Raw genomic sequence first — 11,683 nt, forward strand, 5'->3', positions numbered from 1 at the left:
TATCGGAGGCGTTTTGGCCGATTGCGCAAGTCCCTCTGGCTGTTGAGGTAGTGGATCAAAAAGGAAGCCCTCTGAGCCTGTCGCTGAAATATCAATCACTTCACCCATATTTGTATTCTCGATTAGAAAAATTAGGTGTCAAAGGATGCTGCTTAATCAGGACAACAGTTTGTGCTTCAGCAGAGAAGCATTTCCTTTGACCGAGGCACAGAATGTACAAGCTTGTTGGTCGCCAGCCGTACGTTCAAGTGCAGCTTTTTGGCCGACACACAGGAAACGTGAGCTGAGACAACAGTCAGCCTTTGACGCAGCTAATTCTTTGATGTCCTTTCCGTGTTTGTCTGAACCGCTAATGTGGATTTGGGCGCTACAGCAAAACATTTTAATGGGAGGAAAACACTCAAGAAACAGACTTGGCCCTGTGGTGTCGATCCTCTCGTCCAACTCTCACATCAACAAAGTAAAGAATCAAATTTTGGTCCAAAGGATCCAACCAACCCTTAAACTGTACTGAGTACTGGATCTTTAAATGTCTCTGACAGTGTATGAGGTAGCAATAAACCCATGGTAAGCAAACTAAGGCCGATCTTAACTGGCTCCCCCTGAGTTTGCATAGTTATATTTGGAAGATAAGCACATCTCAGCAACTGACTGCAGTACTCAACCAGATGAAATGTAGCTGGCAGAAACTGACACGTTGGCGTGTCTCCAGGGCCATCATTAAGACCCATCATGTTATGGCTTTTGAAAAATTTGGGAGAAATATGTACATGGATAAAGTCATCCTGTGTAAGTCTTGGTTAAGGTTGTTAAAGTGTGTAATTCAAGCCAAAAAACATCCTTTCCTAAACCTAACCAAGTACCTGTGTTGCCGAAATACAAACAAACAGTATAACAGTTTGTTCCAAATGGGTCGTGAGTCCTGTTCTTAACCCCATCAACCAAAGCATCTTGTTCCAGATATAAACTTAGCTGCTCTTTAGTAAGTTGGGTCGCAAAGCTATAACATCACAACAACGTGATTGGCCAGCTGCTTGACGGCCCTGGAACATTAATTATGATATTCTCAGAACGACACTAACACGAGGAGGATGCAGTGGATTTCTAGTGAAAGCACAGTCATCAAAATGTGCCAAGGTGGCAATTTGACAGTCCACTGTGGGCTGATTGCTTCGGGGTGTGTATGTGTGTGTGATATGAAGGAGGAGACATGCCTCCACTCCAATTAGAAGCACGCTTACAGGAAACAGCAATTAGACGCTGAGCAGCCAAGGTCATTACAATTAATGCAAATTACCTGGCCCCTGCAAAGTGGAATGGCCTCTGTGGCCTCTCATCTTCACTCCGGGGGCTTTTCCACCACCATTCCAGTCCGAGTACCAAATTGAACCTTTCTGAGCATTTTGACTAAAAGCGGGCGTGCCGTACTCCACAGGTCATTGATGAAGCGTCCTTGCTAACAAAGGTTCTGATCGAAACTGGGGGAAAAGCCAGTTGGTCCCTTGGTATAGCATCAAGCTCCCAATAATCTCAAATGGAACAGGTTCAAGAGCCAGCACTTATTTGTGAAAATGATTAAATTAGGCGCACTTGGAATAATCAAAACAAGAAGTCCAGTTTTCTGAGCACATTTTGTCCTTGACTTACATGGTAACTTGAGTCTTATTGGCTATAGACCAGCTGCATTTACATTAGATTAAATAATTTGTCAAATTTTCATCATTGCTTCACCATTTAACAGTGAAGGCCACCCCACACACACACACACACGTTAGTGAGGCTAAAGCGCACGCGTAAAGTTAGATATCAAATTGCAATCATGATTTGGGTGCACGTAACCTGCCGTTGCATCTACTTTGTATTAAATTACAAGTATCATGGTGAAGTAATATCAGCATTTGGTTAAATTATCAAGAGTAGATCTCAGATCTCTGATTTGCTGTGTGTATATATATGTGTGTAGTCAAACCTAGGGGATGGACCCCATCCAGAGGGTCAGAAGATGCGTCTGAGGGGTCATAAGATGATTAATAAAGAAGAGAGGCAGAGAAGAAGAATGAAGTGGAACTATCTGAGTGTTTCAGAGAGGTAATCTGTCTTTGCTAACAACAGATATGAGAGTGGTCCTCTCATCAAGGTATTTGCTGATAAATGAATAAGTACATTTCCCAAAATGTTTCTATTCCAAAAAATGTTTTATTGTACTTACCTGTTCACACTCTCTTTATATGTATATATATATATATATATATATATATATATATATATATATATATATATATATATATATATATATATATATATATATATATATATATATATATATATATATATATATATATATATATATATATATATATAGCCTTTAATCAGCTTTATTGATAGTACAGCTGAAGATATGACAGGAAACTGGATGAGAGAGACACGCGGCAAAGGGGGCCCAGGCCGGGACTCGAACCCAGGGCCACCGCAGCGAGGACGAAGCCTCTGCACGTTGGTCGCCTGCTCTACCAACTGAGCTCAACTGCGCCCCGTGTTCACTCTCTTTATCGTATTTTTTGAGTGTGTGTGGTGAGATGGCAGTGAAGTATCTGAATCAGTCCAAAAAAACTTTTACTGAAGCAAATTTATAAACCAGATCTTAAAGTGAGGATGACATTCAATAATTATTGAAAGTGTGTTTGCTTCTTTAAGATTAAAATCTCTGACTTAGTCAGAACTGACCATGATCTGAGGATGAACCTTTGAACTGCTGACTTTTCATATCAAGATTTCATTTCAAGGCTTGCAAGGAACGACTATTATTCATTCACCGATTAGTCTTGCATTTTGTATCTTCCTGTATATTGTTCAGTCTAAAAAATGCAAGAAAATAGTAAAAATAATTTTAAAAATCACACATTTTCATGTCCTTTTCTCACACAAGTAACTATTTAAAACATTAAAATTTCCCCATATCCTCATATTTAAGAAGATTTGTAGAAAATGTTTCTTGAATAATGACTTAAAAGGCCAGTACTGTATATGGATAGGATTTCATCTCATCTAGAGGTGAGGTTGCAGATTACAACCAACTGAACACCCCTGTTCTCATCCTCGCTTACTGCAGCCTTGCTGAGGCTCCATGGAAGAGGCCCCGGTCCCTCTGATGAATTGTCAAAATTTAATGTAAATGATAAATTAATTTCTGTCAGACAACTAATAAATTAACTGACTAATCGTTTCAGCCTTTCTCGCTGCTAGGACACCGTCGTCTCTCCTCTGCAGAAAGGAAGGCGGAGTTTTAAGGGACCAGACAGACGTTCCTAGAAGGCCAAGCCGGTCCAGACCCGGCCAGATGTGGCCCCTTCAGATAATTGGTCTCAGCTGATGGACAGAAGCAGCAGGCAGCCTAGCCAGCCCTCCCATTAGCGAACTCCCTGGATTCTGGCTCCCTAATCCGTTTTCAGCTTCACCTACTAATTCTGCACCGCCAGCAGTCCAGCCTGCACACACACATGAGAACCAGAGGGAGACAGAAAGACCGGGGAAGGAATGAGGAAGAAAGAAAGAGGCGGGGAGAGTGGGGAGGGAATTTGAGGGGGGATAAGAGGTTGCAGAGGAGGAGGAGAGTAAGAGACAAACGTCGAGAGAAGAGTGGGAAGGAATAAAGTCAAGAATAGATGAGTGGGACGGGCCAGGTGGGGGATGCCTCTCTCTCTTTTTTTGTGTGTGTGTGTAGACCTTGAGATGGAAAAATAATAATTCTCCTGAGCATAAATATCTACTGACCGACTGAGAGCGACACAAGAGGGGAAGAGAGCGATGGAGTGGGGGGTTTCATCAGTGAGTGAGAGAAGAAGCCACGAGCAGCAGAGAGGCTTTCTGGGCTTTTTCCAAGCAGCTGCTGGACGTGATAGCGGCCCATATTTCTCCTCTATAGTGTGTGAATCACAATTTCACTCCCCAACCATGTGGTGGCTCTCAGCTAGCAGGCCAGTAGTTAAAATCTGATACAGCCAAATAAAGATAACAAGGTCAACGAAAGTCAATCTTGACCTAAGTCTGCTTTTGGAGTCTCTGGGGGAAGTGCACAGGCCAGCAGTCAGCATGTGGGATCCACTGCCGTGGCATTTCACTGCAGACGCAGCGCTGATAGTAATCACAGCCTGCGCTCGATGCCAAAAAGTAACCAGGAGCTTAACATTTGCAGAGACATTTGTATGGAATTTGTTATTTGATCAAATGCACCCCGTTTGTACATTTCCCATATGGTGCAGCAGTAGCGACCGGACGACCGCTGACTCTTCTCATCTCCGTGAGCAGAAACATATTGTTGTCTGTTGTGCTGATAAATGGCAGTTTCATGCTGTCTTCTTACATTTAAAAGACAAGTTGTCACGAGTCTTTCCTTTGTGAAAAGGGAAACACATTTTCTGTGGGATATGAGGGATCATAGTCATGGTTGTCAGCAACAGAGAGGCTCCCTAATACAGACATCCATTACAAACCCTCAGCCTTTCACGAGTTCAGAAAAACACTGTTATTAGCTTTGTGACGGTGCATTTTTAAAATAGACCAATGGGATTTACGTTTACGTAACAGAAGAAGTAGGAGAATTCCTTCAGCCCGTAAAGACACACAAAATGTAGACCTGCAATAATTGAAAACATGATTATTTACCCTTCGCTAGCGTTTATTTCACTCTAAATAGATCCATAATTTACTAAATGAGTATCAAGCTGTGGTGAAGAATACTTGACACTAGAGATTGAGACCATAAGCTCATTATGAAACTGTTTACTGAGGCCATACATCAAGTGAGAAGTCATTTTCTCATAAGCTTACATGCAATCTGACTTTTTTTTTTAAACCAGTGGAGTTTTCTCCTGCTGGCCATTGGAAAGAATGCAGATTTAAAGGCATTTCCGCATTGGACAAAATATAAATGGAGCCAGTCAATGGCCAAGTAGGTGTTTTAAGAGAACAATAGTAAAGATCAGGATTTTTTATGTATTAAATGTTTTTTTTATGGCTGCCCATGAAAGGACAGTAAGGCCCCACTGCTGTTAAAAAAAGTCAAGTAATTGTAATGTAATTGTAGTAATTGGCTTCTTTTAAAAATGAAGGTGAGTTCAACCAGAATCTTCATACAGTAGTGTGAATTCTTCACTCAGTCACCCAAAGCTCTCTTTAGTGTGTTTTAAGCACACACACACACACACACACACACACACACACACACACACACACACACACACACACACACACTTGGCTGTGAAGTCAGTTCGACTCAGCACGGTCACTAATCCCAAAATGACTGTCATGTGTCAGCTTTGTCAGAATTACTGCGGTACTGAGACTCAGTCTTGGCGGTAATTACATCATTTTCTTAGGACACATATAATTACAGTAATTCATGCTGTTGTTCTTTGGCTTGCAACAGTAGGCAGTTATTGGCCAAATGCTCTTTTGACTGCAGGTTCCAATATTCTGTAATAAGTCTCCAGCTCCCATGAATCACAGTTTATCTCCACGTATCACGGTATAAACGCTGATTTACAGCAGTTAATATTAGAGTCATTAGGTTGACATTAGACTCAGATTTAAGTATGATCACAAAGATATAAAAATCCTTAACTGGGATATAAACAGCATTAGGGTCACGTTGTTAAAGTAGAAAATCAATGAGATACGGGAGGACGATGGAGGTAAAATAAGCAGCTACTGGGCCGTTTGAGACATTTGGCTGATCCTCCTCACCGGGAATCTTTTCAGGAGAATGTCAGTGTCTTGTTCAAGGACTCTTTGTTGGAGAGTTACAGTGAGCGTCCTCATCCAACCTGCTGTTAGCCTTTAAAATACTTTTTCAGTCATGCTTCAGGAATCAAGTCCACATGCTAACTTCGGTTTATATCTAAAACTATGCTTTCTTTGTCTGCTTGTCAGCTGATGGATACTCAACTCACCACGGCAGGCCTGGTCCAAAACAGAAAGCACCACACCTGTTTCATACTTTTATATTTCAAACTTACTAAACACTGTTTCCTTTAACAACACTTTCTGACTTTTAAAACTCTTTTTGTGGTTAGCAGCTCCAAGCCCATTAGTTCCTACCTCTTAAGAATGCATTACAAATATATACTTTATTTGTATTTTATTTCTAAATAAGCTGGACACTGTAGATTTTAAGTAATCTTTTAACCTGGAAAAACTAAAGCATTTGTTGGGGACTTTCAGCTGTGGTTTAAGACACACCGAGACTGGTAGTCCGCATTTCTGACGGTGGGATTGTAAATGTGAAAGTGACTCACATTAAACTACAGTGCAGGTGTTTCTGGTTGTGAAGGAGCGTGTGGCACCAGTGGCTCTATGGCACGGAGGAATAAGATATGTATTTAAGTCCCAGGCACCACTAAAGGTTTCACTGTGGCTGCTTGTTGTGTTTCCACCGTCGATTACAGTTAAAGCACAAGAACCAAAAAAATAAACCGACTCAGAATCTTTGACGAAATCTGAGTCACTCCAGAGGATGATGAGCTAAAAACCTTTTAATAATATTGGCTGGTGAGTTTCAGTCGTTTAGGTCTTTGTCAATGCAAAGAATAAATGGTTGCCTTTGGGCTCTATCATATATAGGTTAGAGAATAGTCACATGATTAGTTTAGGCAGTTTAAATCATAAATGATAGACCGTGTTCAGCATGCAGGTTGGATAAATGACTTCATTTTTCCTCACCTGAGCCTTCTTGTATTCTATTTATTGACAAAGAAAAAACTGGTTAGCAGCTGTAGATTTATAGACTGGTAGTTGAAATAAAAATGCAGTGAGTACTTGACTAATCAGAAATGTTCAGCGCTGCGGGTCCCACCCCAAAAGTTACTGTATCTTTGAAAAAGTCCAAACCCTCGAGCGGGGACTTCTTGAGGGGTAAAATAATGTCCCCGGAATGAGATTTAGACCCTGGTCCTGGTGGTGGAAATCTACCAAGTTTATCTGAAACTTCCTCGTCCCGTGGGAAAGTTCCTGTGACAGCTAATGTCTTTATTGAACTAAAGAAACAATTCATACAGCTTTATAACTGTTGTAAACACTGACACAAATTGTTCCAACATCTAATTCGGGTCGACAACATCACCAGCGGAGAAGCTCATTATAGACACACATATGAATAAACACAAGATGATCTTTAACACAGATTGTTACATTTTTTACAGCTTTGATCACAAATGTACAAGGAATTACAGCGCCAAACGTAAAGACCCGCGGAACCACCAGCTCCAGAAAAAAACACCTTTCAATCAAAAACAGACATAAACCCCAGAGCCACCCTTCTTCAAACATGGTGGAACCAGGAAGTATAAATAGATACAAGGATCCTCGTCAGATCCTTTTGCCTGAAGACTAGACAGAAAGTGAGTGACACAGGTAAGACAGCGCCTTGATAAGACAAGTATGTTGGCAGTACTTAATGGACTGGCTGTGGTAGCGGTCCCTGAATCTGATGGTTTGTTCGTGCCGCACTGACTTTCACGGCTGCCAAGAACTGCTGACTCATGAAACCTCCTGTGTCCGCACAAACTGCAATGGAACAAAATGGAGGAGATTCTCCATCACCTGCTGTCGGCAATAAAGCAATCACAGGTTCTCTCATCGCACAACTGAGATATGTGTTATAGTTACAGTTGCTAAAGTAGTTACCAACTAAAATGTGCTAAAATAACACACACCGGCGCTTAGAGTAGCACAAGACAAAGGCCCAATTCATTTATTTCACTGTTATTATAGGTCTGGTGGTGTTTTGTTTTTGTTTTTGACAGGTGTGTTCCTCCAGCAAAACGCTCGTCTCAGCAGAGTTGATACCTGCACTTGTGCTTACTGTGTGATATCAAGTGATTTTCACAACACCGTGACGGCTTCTGTGAAATTTGGGTTTTTGAAGGTGTGACTGTTTTGCCCTCACACGCCATGTAGCAATAGACACCCGATCTTGTATGTGCTGTTCTCTTTAGCCTGAGAGCATCATAACGCGCTTCATCTAAAAGTAGCGATTCCACCGAAATGAGACCTACTTTGTGGACGGAAGTAATGCTGAATTGAAATAAAATGTCCCTTTCAGTGTAATGACAAGTCTTAACTGTGCTGCTGGCAATGCATGTCTGCTGATAAGATTGGTCAGTGCAAATTCCCTGTTTTTTAAATGGAGTTTGGTGTGATATCCGTTGCATATGAGAAAGACACTGTTTTAGGGATACAATCGGATCAGTGGGTACAAATAAAGAAAAGACACAACTGACATGTTACTTATTACATGTACCTTTATTTGAACCTTCATGTTACACTTGGTCCATCTTGTGTCACTCACCTGTGGCAGCTTCCTATGACAGTCTGGCTGAACTGCGGTGAGTTTGCACCACAGTGGCACACTACATGAGACAGAAAGCCACACAGTGATTTGCTGGTGTGTGTGTGTGTGTGTGTGTGTGTGTGTGCGCTGTGGAAACACCTCCACTCAGTTTAAACTGAAGGGAGAAAAAAAAAAGAAGAAGAGAGATACGACAACCCCAAAGTCTGTTTGACACAATAAACAAAAGCAAAAACGTGCAACATCTTGAGTTGATGTTTGTGATGTTGTGAGTTTCATGGCAACCGTAATCCAAAAGCAATCAGATGTGAGCAGCAATTCAGGATTCAGCTTGTTGGTTCATTTTCTCATGAAGGCCTTTTTTGTTCTAAGCAACATTTGAAAACGCCACGCGTGGTTATGAAAGAGATGGTTTTGTCCTCCGGTAAAACATTGTGCTGCTGTAAAGCAGTTTAACAACATTTACTACAAATCATTTATATTTTATCACTATTAGGCAGTTTTCCTCAAAGGTTTTTGGACTGAATGCATTTTTCCTCCACTCCGAGCAGCTCATTACTTCTGATTGATTTAAGTATGATGAAATCAACCTGCAGAGATTGTTATCACATCTGAAATGCGCCTTTAAATAAGTCATCTATCATAGTGTGTGTCTGATTTTATTGATTCATTGGAAGGTCAAAGCGTTACAACGCGATAAAATTTGCTGATAAGAGAAGCAGACAAGATCTTCATTGTGATGGATCTCGTGCAGCCCAGTCACTAGAGAAAGGCGGTACATCTCTGCAAACAATGGATACATTAGAATTGTACAGAAGGTGGTGGTGGTGGTGGTGGTGGTGTGGCATCAGGGCAAGATGGTTGCCAAGTCAGAGACAACTCTTTGAGATCACTTCACCTGGGCAATTTAGCGACAGGTCAGGAGTTTGTCGGGATTACTTGCAGCCATTTTTGGGTCAACAGACTTCATATCTTAGGCCAAAACACGACCTTTTTCTTACTCTAACCAGGTGTTTCTTTGTGCCTAAACCTAACCAGATCTCAATCACAGAATTACACAAGTTTAAAAGATATTTGTGTGATATGAAACACACAAATGTATCGTATCCGTGGCGTGCATAAATGTACAATGTCAATATTTATTCTGGCGGTGGCCTTGGCACATTCCCTGGCCCTTGTAATTTGATTTACAAGCCATATACAGTGTTGTAAAAAGTACAAGAGGAGAATAAAAAAGAAAAGGGAGAGTACAACCCAAAATGAAAATTCAGTCGTTATCTGCTCACGGTCGGGGGAAGTTTAACAGCAAAACGGTGTTGCAGTATTCCCCTGACAAGTGAAGTAGACGGGGACCTGTTTTAAAAATATTAAAACAAAGCATGAATTGGCTCAGTACAGCTCATCTTGCATATCAGATATAATCCAAGTTTCTGGAAGCCTAAACTCACAGTTGAGGCTGTCAGATGTGTTGCCCGCTAATGTTTTTAGCTTAGCGGCTACAGTGATGAACTTACCAGTAAAAAGGGTGTGAATAACATCTTTTCAATTCAATTTAGGATCTCTTGCTGGAGACTTGGATTACACCAGAAAAGCCCCATCTACTTCAGATGTACATGAGAACGCTGCAACACTGTTTTGACGTGAAACTCCAGAAATGACTTGAGTAGACAATGACTTGAGTTTCATTTTTGGGTGAGCTGTCCTTTTAAGTATCAAAAGTCAAACTGAACTATACACACATTTCCATTGTTCTATGGGTTGACCTATAATTGTCCATGGCCTTTATCCAATCTGATATTCAGCATTTATTCAATGATCAGAATCGTCATTTAAAAAAAAAAAAAAAAAATGTTATCTGATAGTGGCGAAAATAATCAATTTTAAAATGTGCTGCTCTGATGCAGCACGCAATCTGCAAAGTAATAAGTAACTAAAGCTATTTAATGAGTATAAAGTACAATGTTTTCTATAGGGTTAAGGTAACAGGAAATAGAAATACTCATGTGAAGTAGCTAAAATTGCACTTTTCATCACTAACCAAATGAAAATTAATGCAAAAATACTAGCTTCCTGTATGACTGACAGCGCATTCATAATGCTCAATACTCTGAGGCATGCTGTAGGCGATGGTCAGCCCTGATGTAAAGTACTGTGCCGGCTGCTATCTTGTTGTTGGGGTGCAGCAGCTGCCTTAAAAAACGCCCAGAGAGATAAAAATCACTCATTAAGAGAGATGAAGGCTGCTGCTGCCGTGTCCTAATAGACCCCTGCTGCTATTGTTTGATTACAGGGTCAGTATTGTTATATTACAGAGTCTAGGCAGTGCTTCTGGATAAACTACAGGTTTGGATGTAAACAGGCACTCGGTGTGTTTACAGGATGCAGCAGCTGCAGTGCAGGTTTGCAGGATCAGAGGAGCTGCTGCAGGCACCCGGGTGGCAGCAGCAGGGAACTAACAGAAGCCGAGCAGCATTTTGTTCATAGCTGAGGGAAGGCCTCGGTTTTGGCAGCGCTTGTTTTGTAATTGGGGTACACCAGATGGGCGGGGTTGAGGAGATTATTGAGATGTCTGTCAAGGAGGTTTGTAAGTGTCCGCATTGTAATTCACGGTGGCTTTTTTTTTTCTCCGCTAAATTCTGTCTGTCAAACGCTGACATGAAATATAATTGCGGCTAATTGCTGTGCCACCACGATCTTTAATTTTATAAATGGAGTGTGCTGCCTCTTTTTATGCAACCATTAAGCATATCTGCGAATGCTATATTATTCTGGTGTCTTGGTTTCTTTACTCTGCTTCCTTTACAGCCCACTGCTTCACGGTGGCATGGCCGTGATCACCGCTCAGGGGGCCCCGGGGCAAAAAAAAAGCTGTTGGGCCCCCGTCGAACACCCTCACAGCAGCTTCATTATTCAACCACAGGCGGGTGACACCAGGTGTTGTGAGTCAGTCTCCACTGTAATAAACTTGTTTATATTTTTGGCATTGTGTACATATTTTTAAGTTATCATAAATATTTTATACTGTACTACAACTGCCACACATCGTTATCTTTGCTAATGATATTGCTCGACCTGCCTCAGTTGATGGTCCTACGACACAGCGCACTTTTGGGTGTCTGGGGAAGTTGCTGCTTTGCCCTGCAGGTATAATTCAGACAGCAGTGTTTTCTTTAGATAATCAGAATAAAAGAACTAAATTAATGTAGTTAAAGTATTCTTCAGTCATATGAAGTTTTAAAACGTCAATTCATCTTTTTTTATTTACAGTGCAGTTAATTGCAGTGATTGTTAGAAGTGAAGATGCTCTGACCTGAAGTTAAGGGCCTACAAGTGACTCAG

Source organism: Sparus aurata, chromosome 13 (assembly GCF_900880675.1).
Source record: "Sparus aurata chromosome 13, fSpaAur1.1, whole genome shotgun sequence".
NCBI classification, from domain to species: Eukaryota; Metazoa; Chordata; class Actinopteri; order Spariformes; family Sparidae; genus Sparus; species Sparus aurata.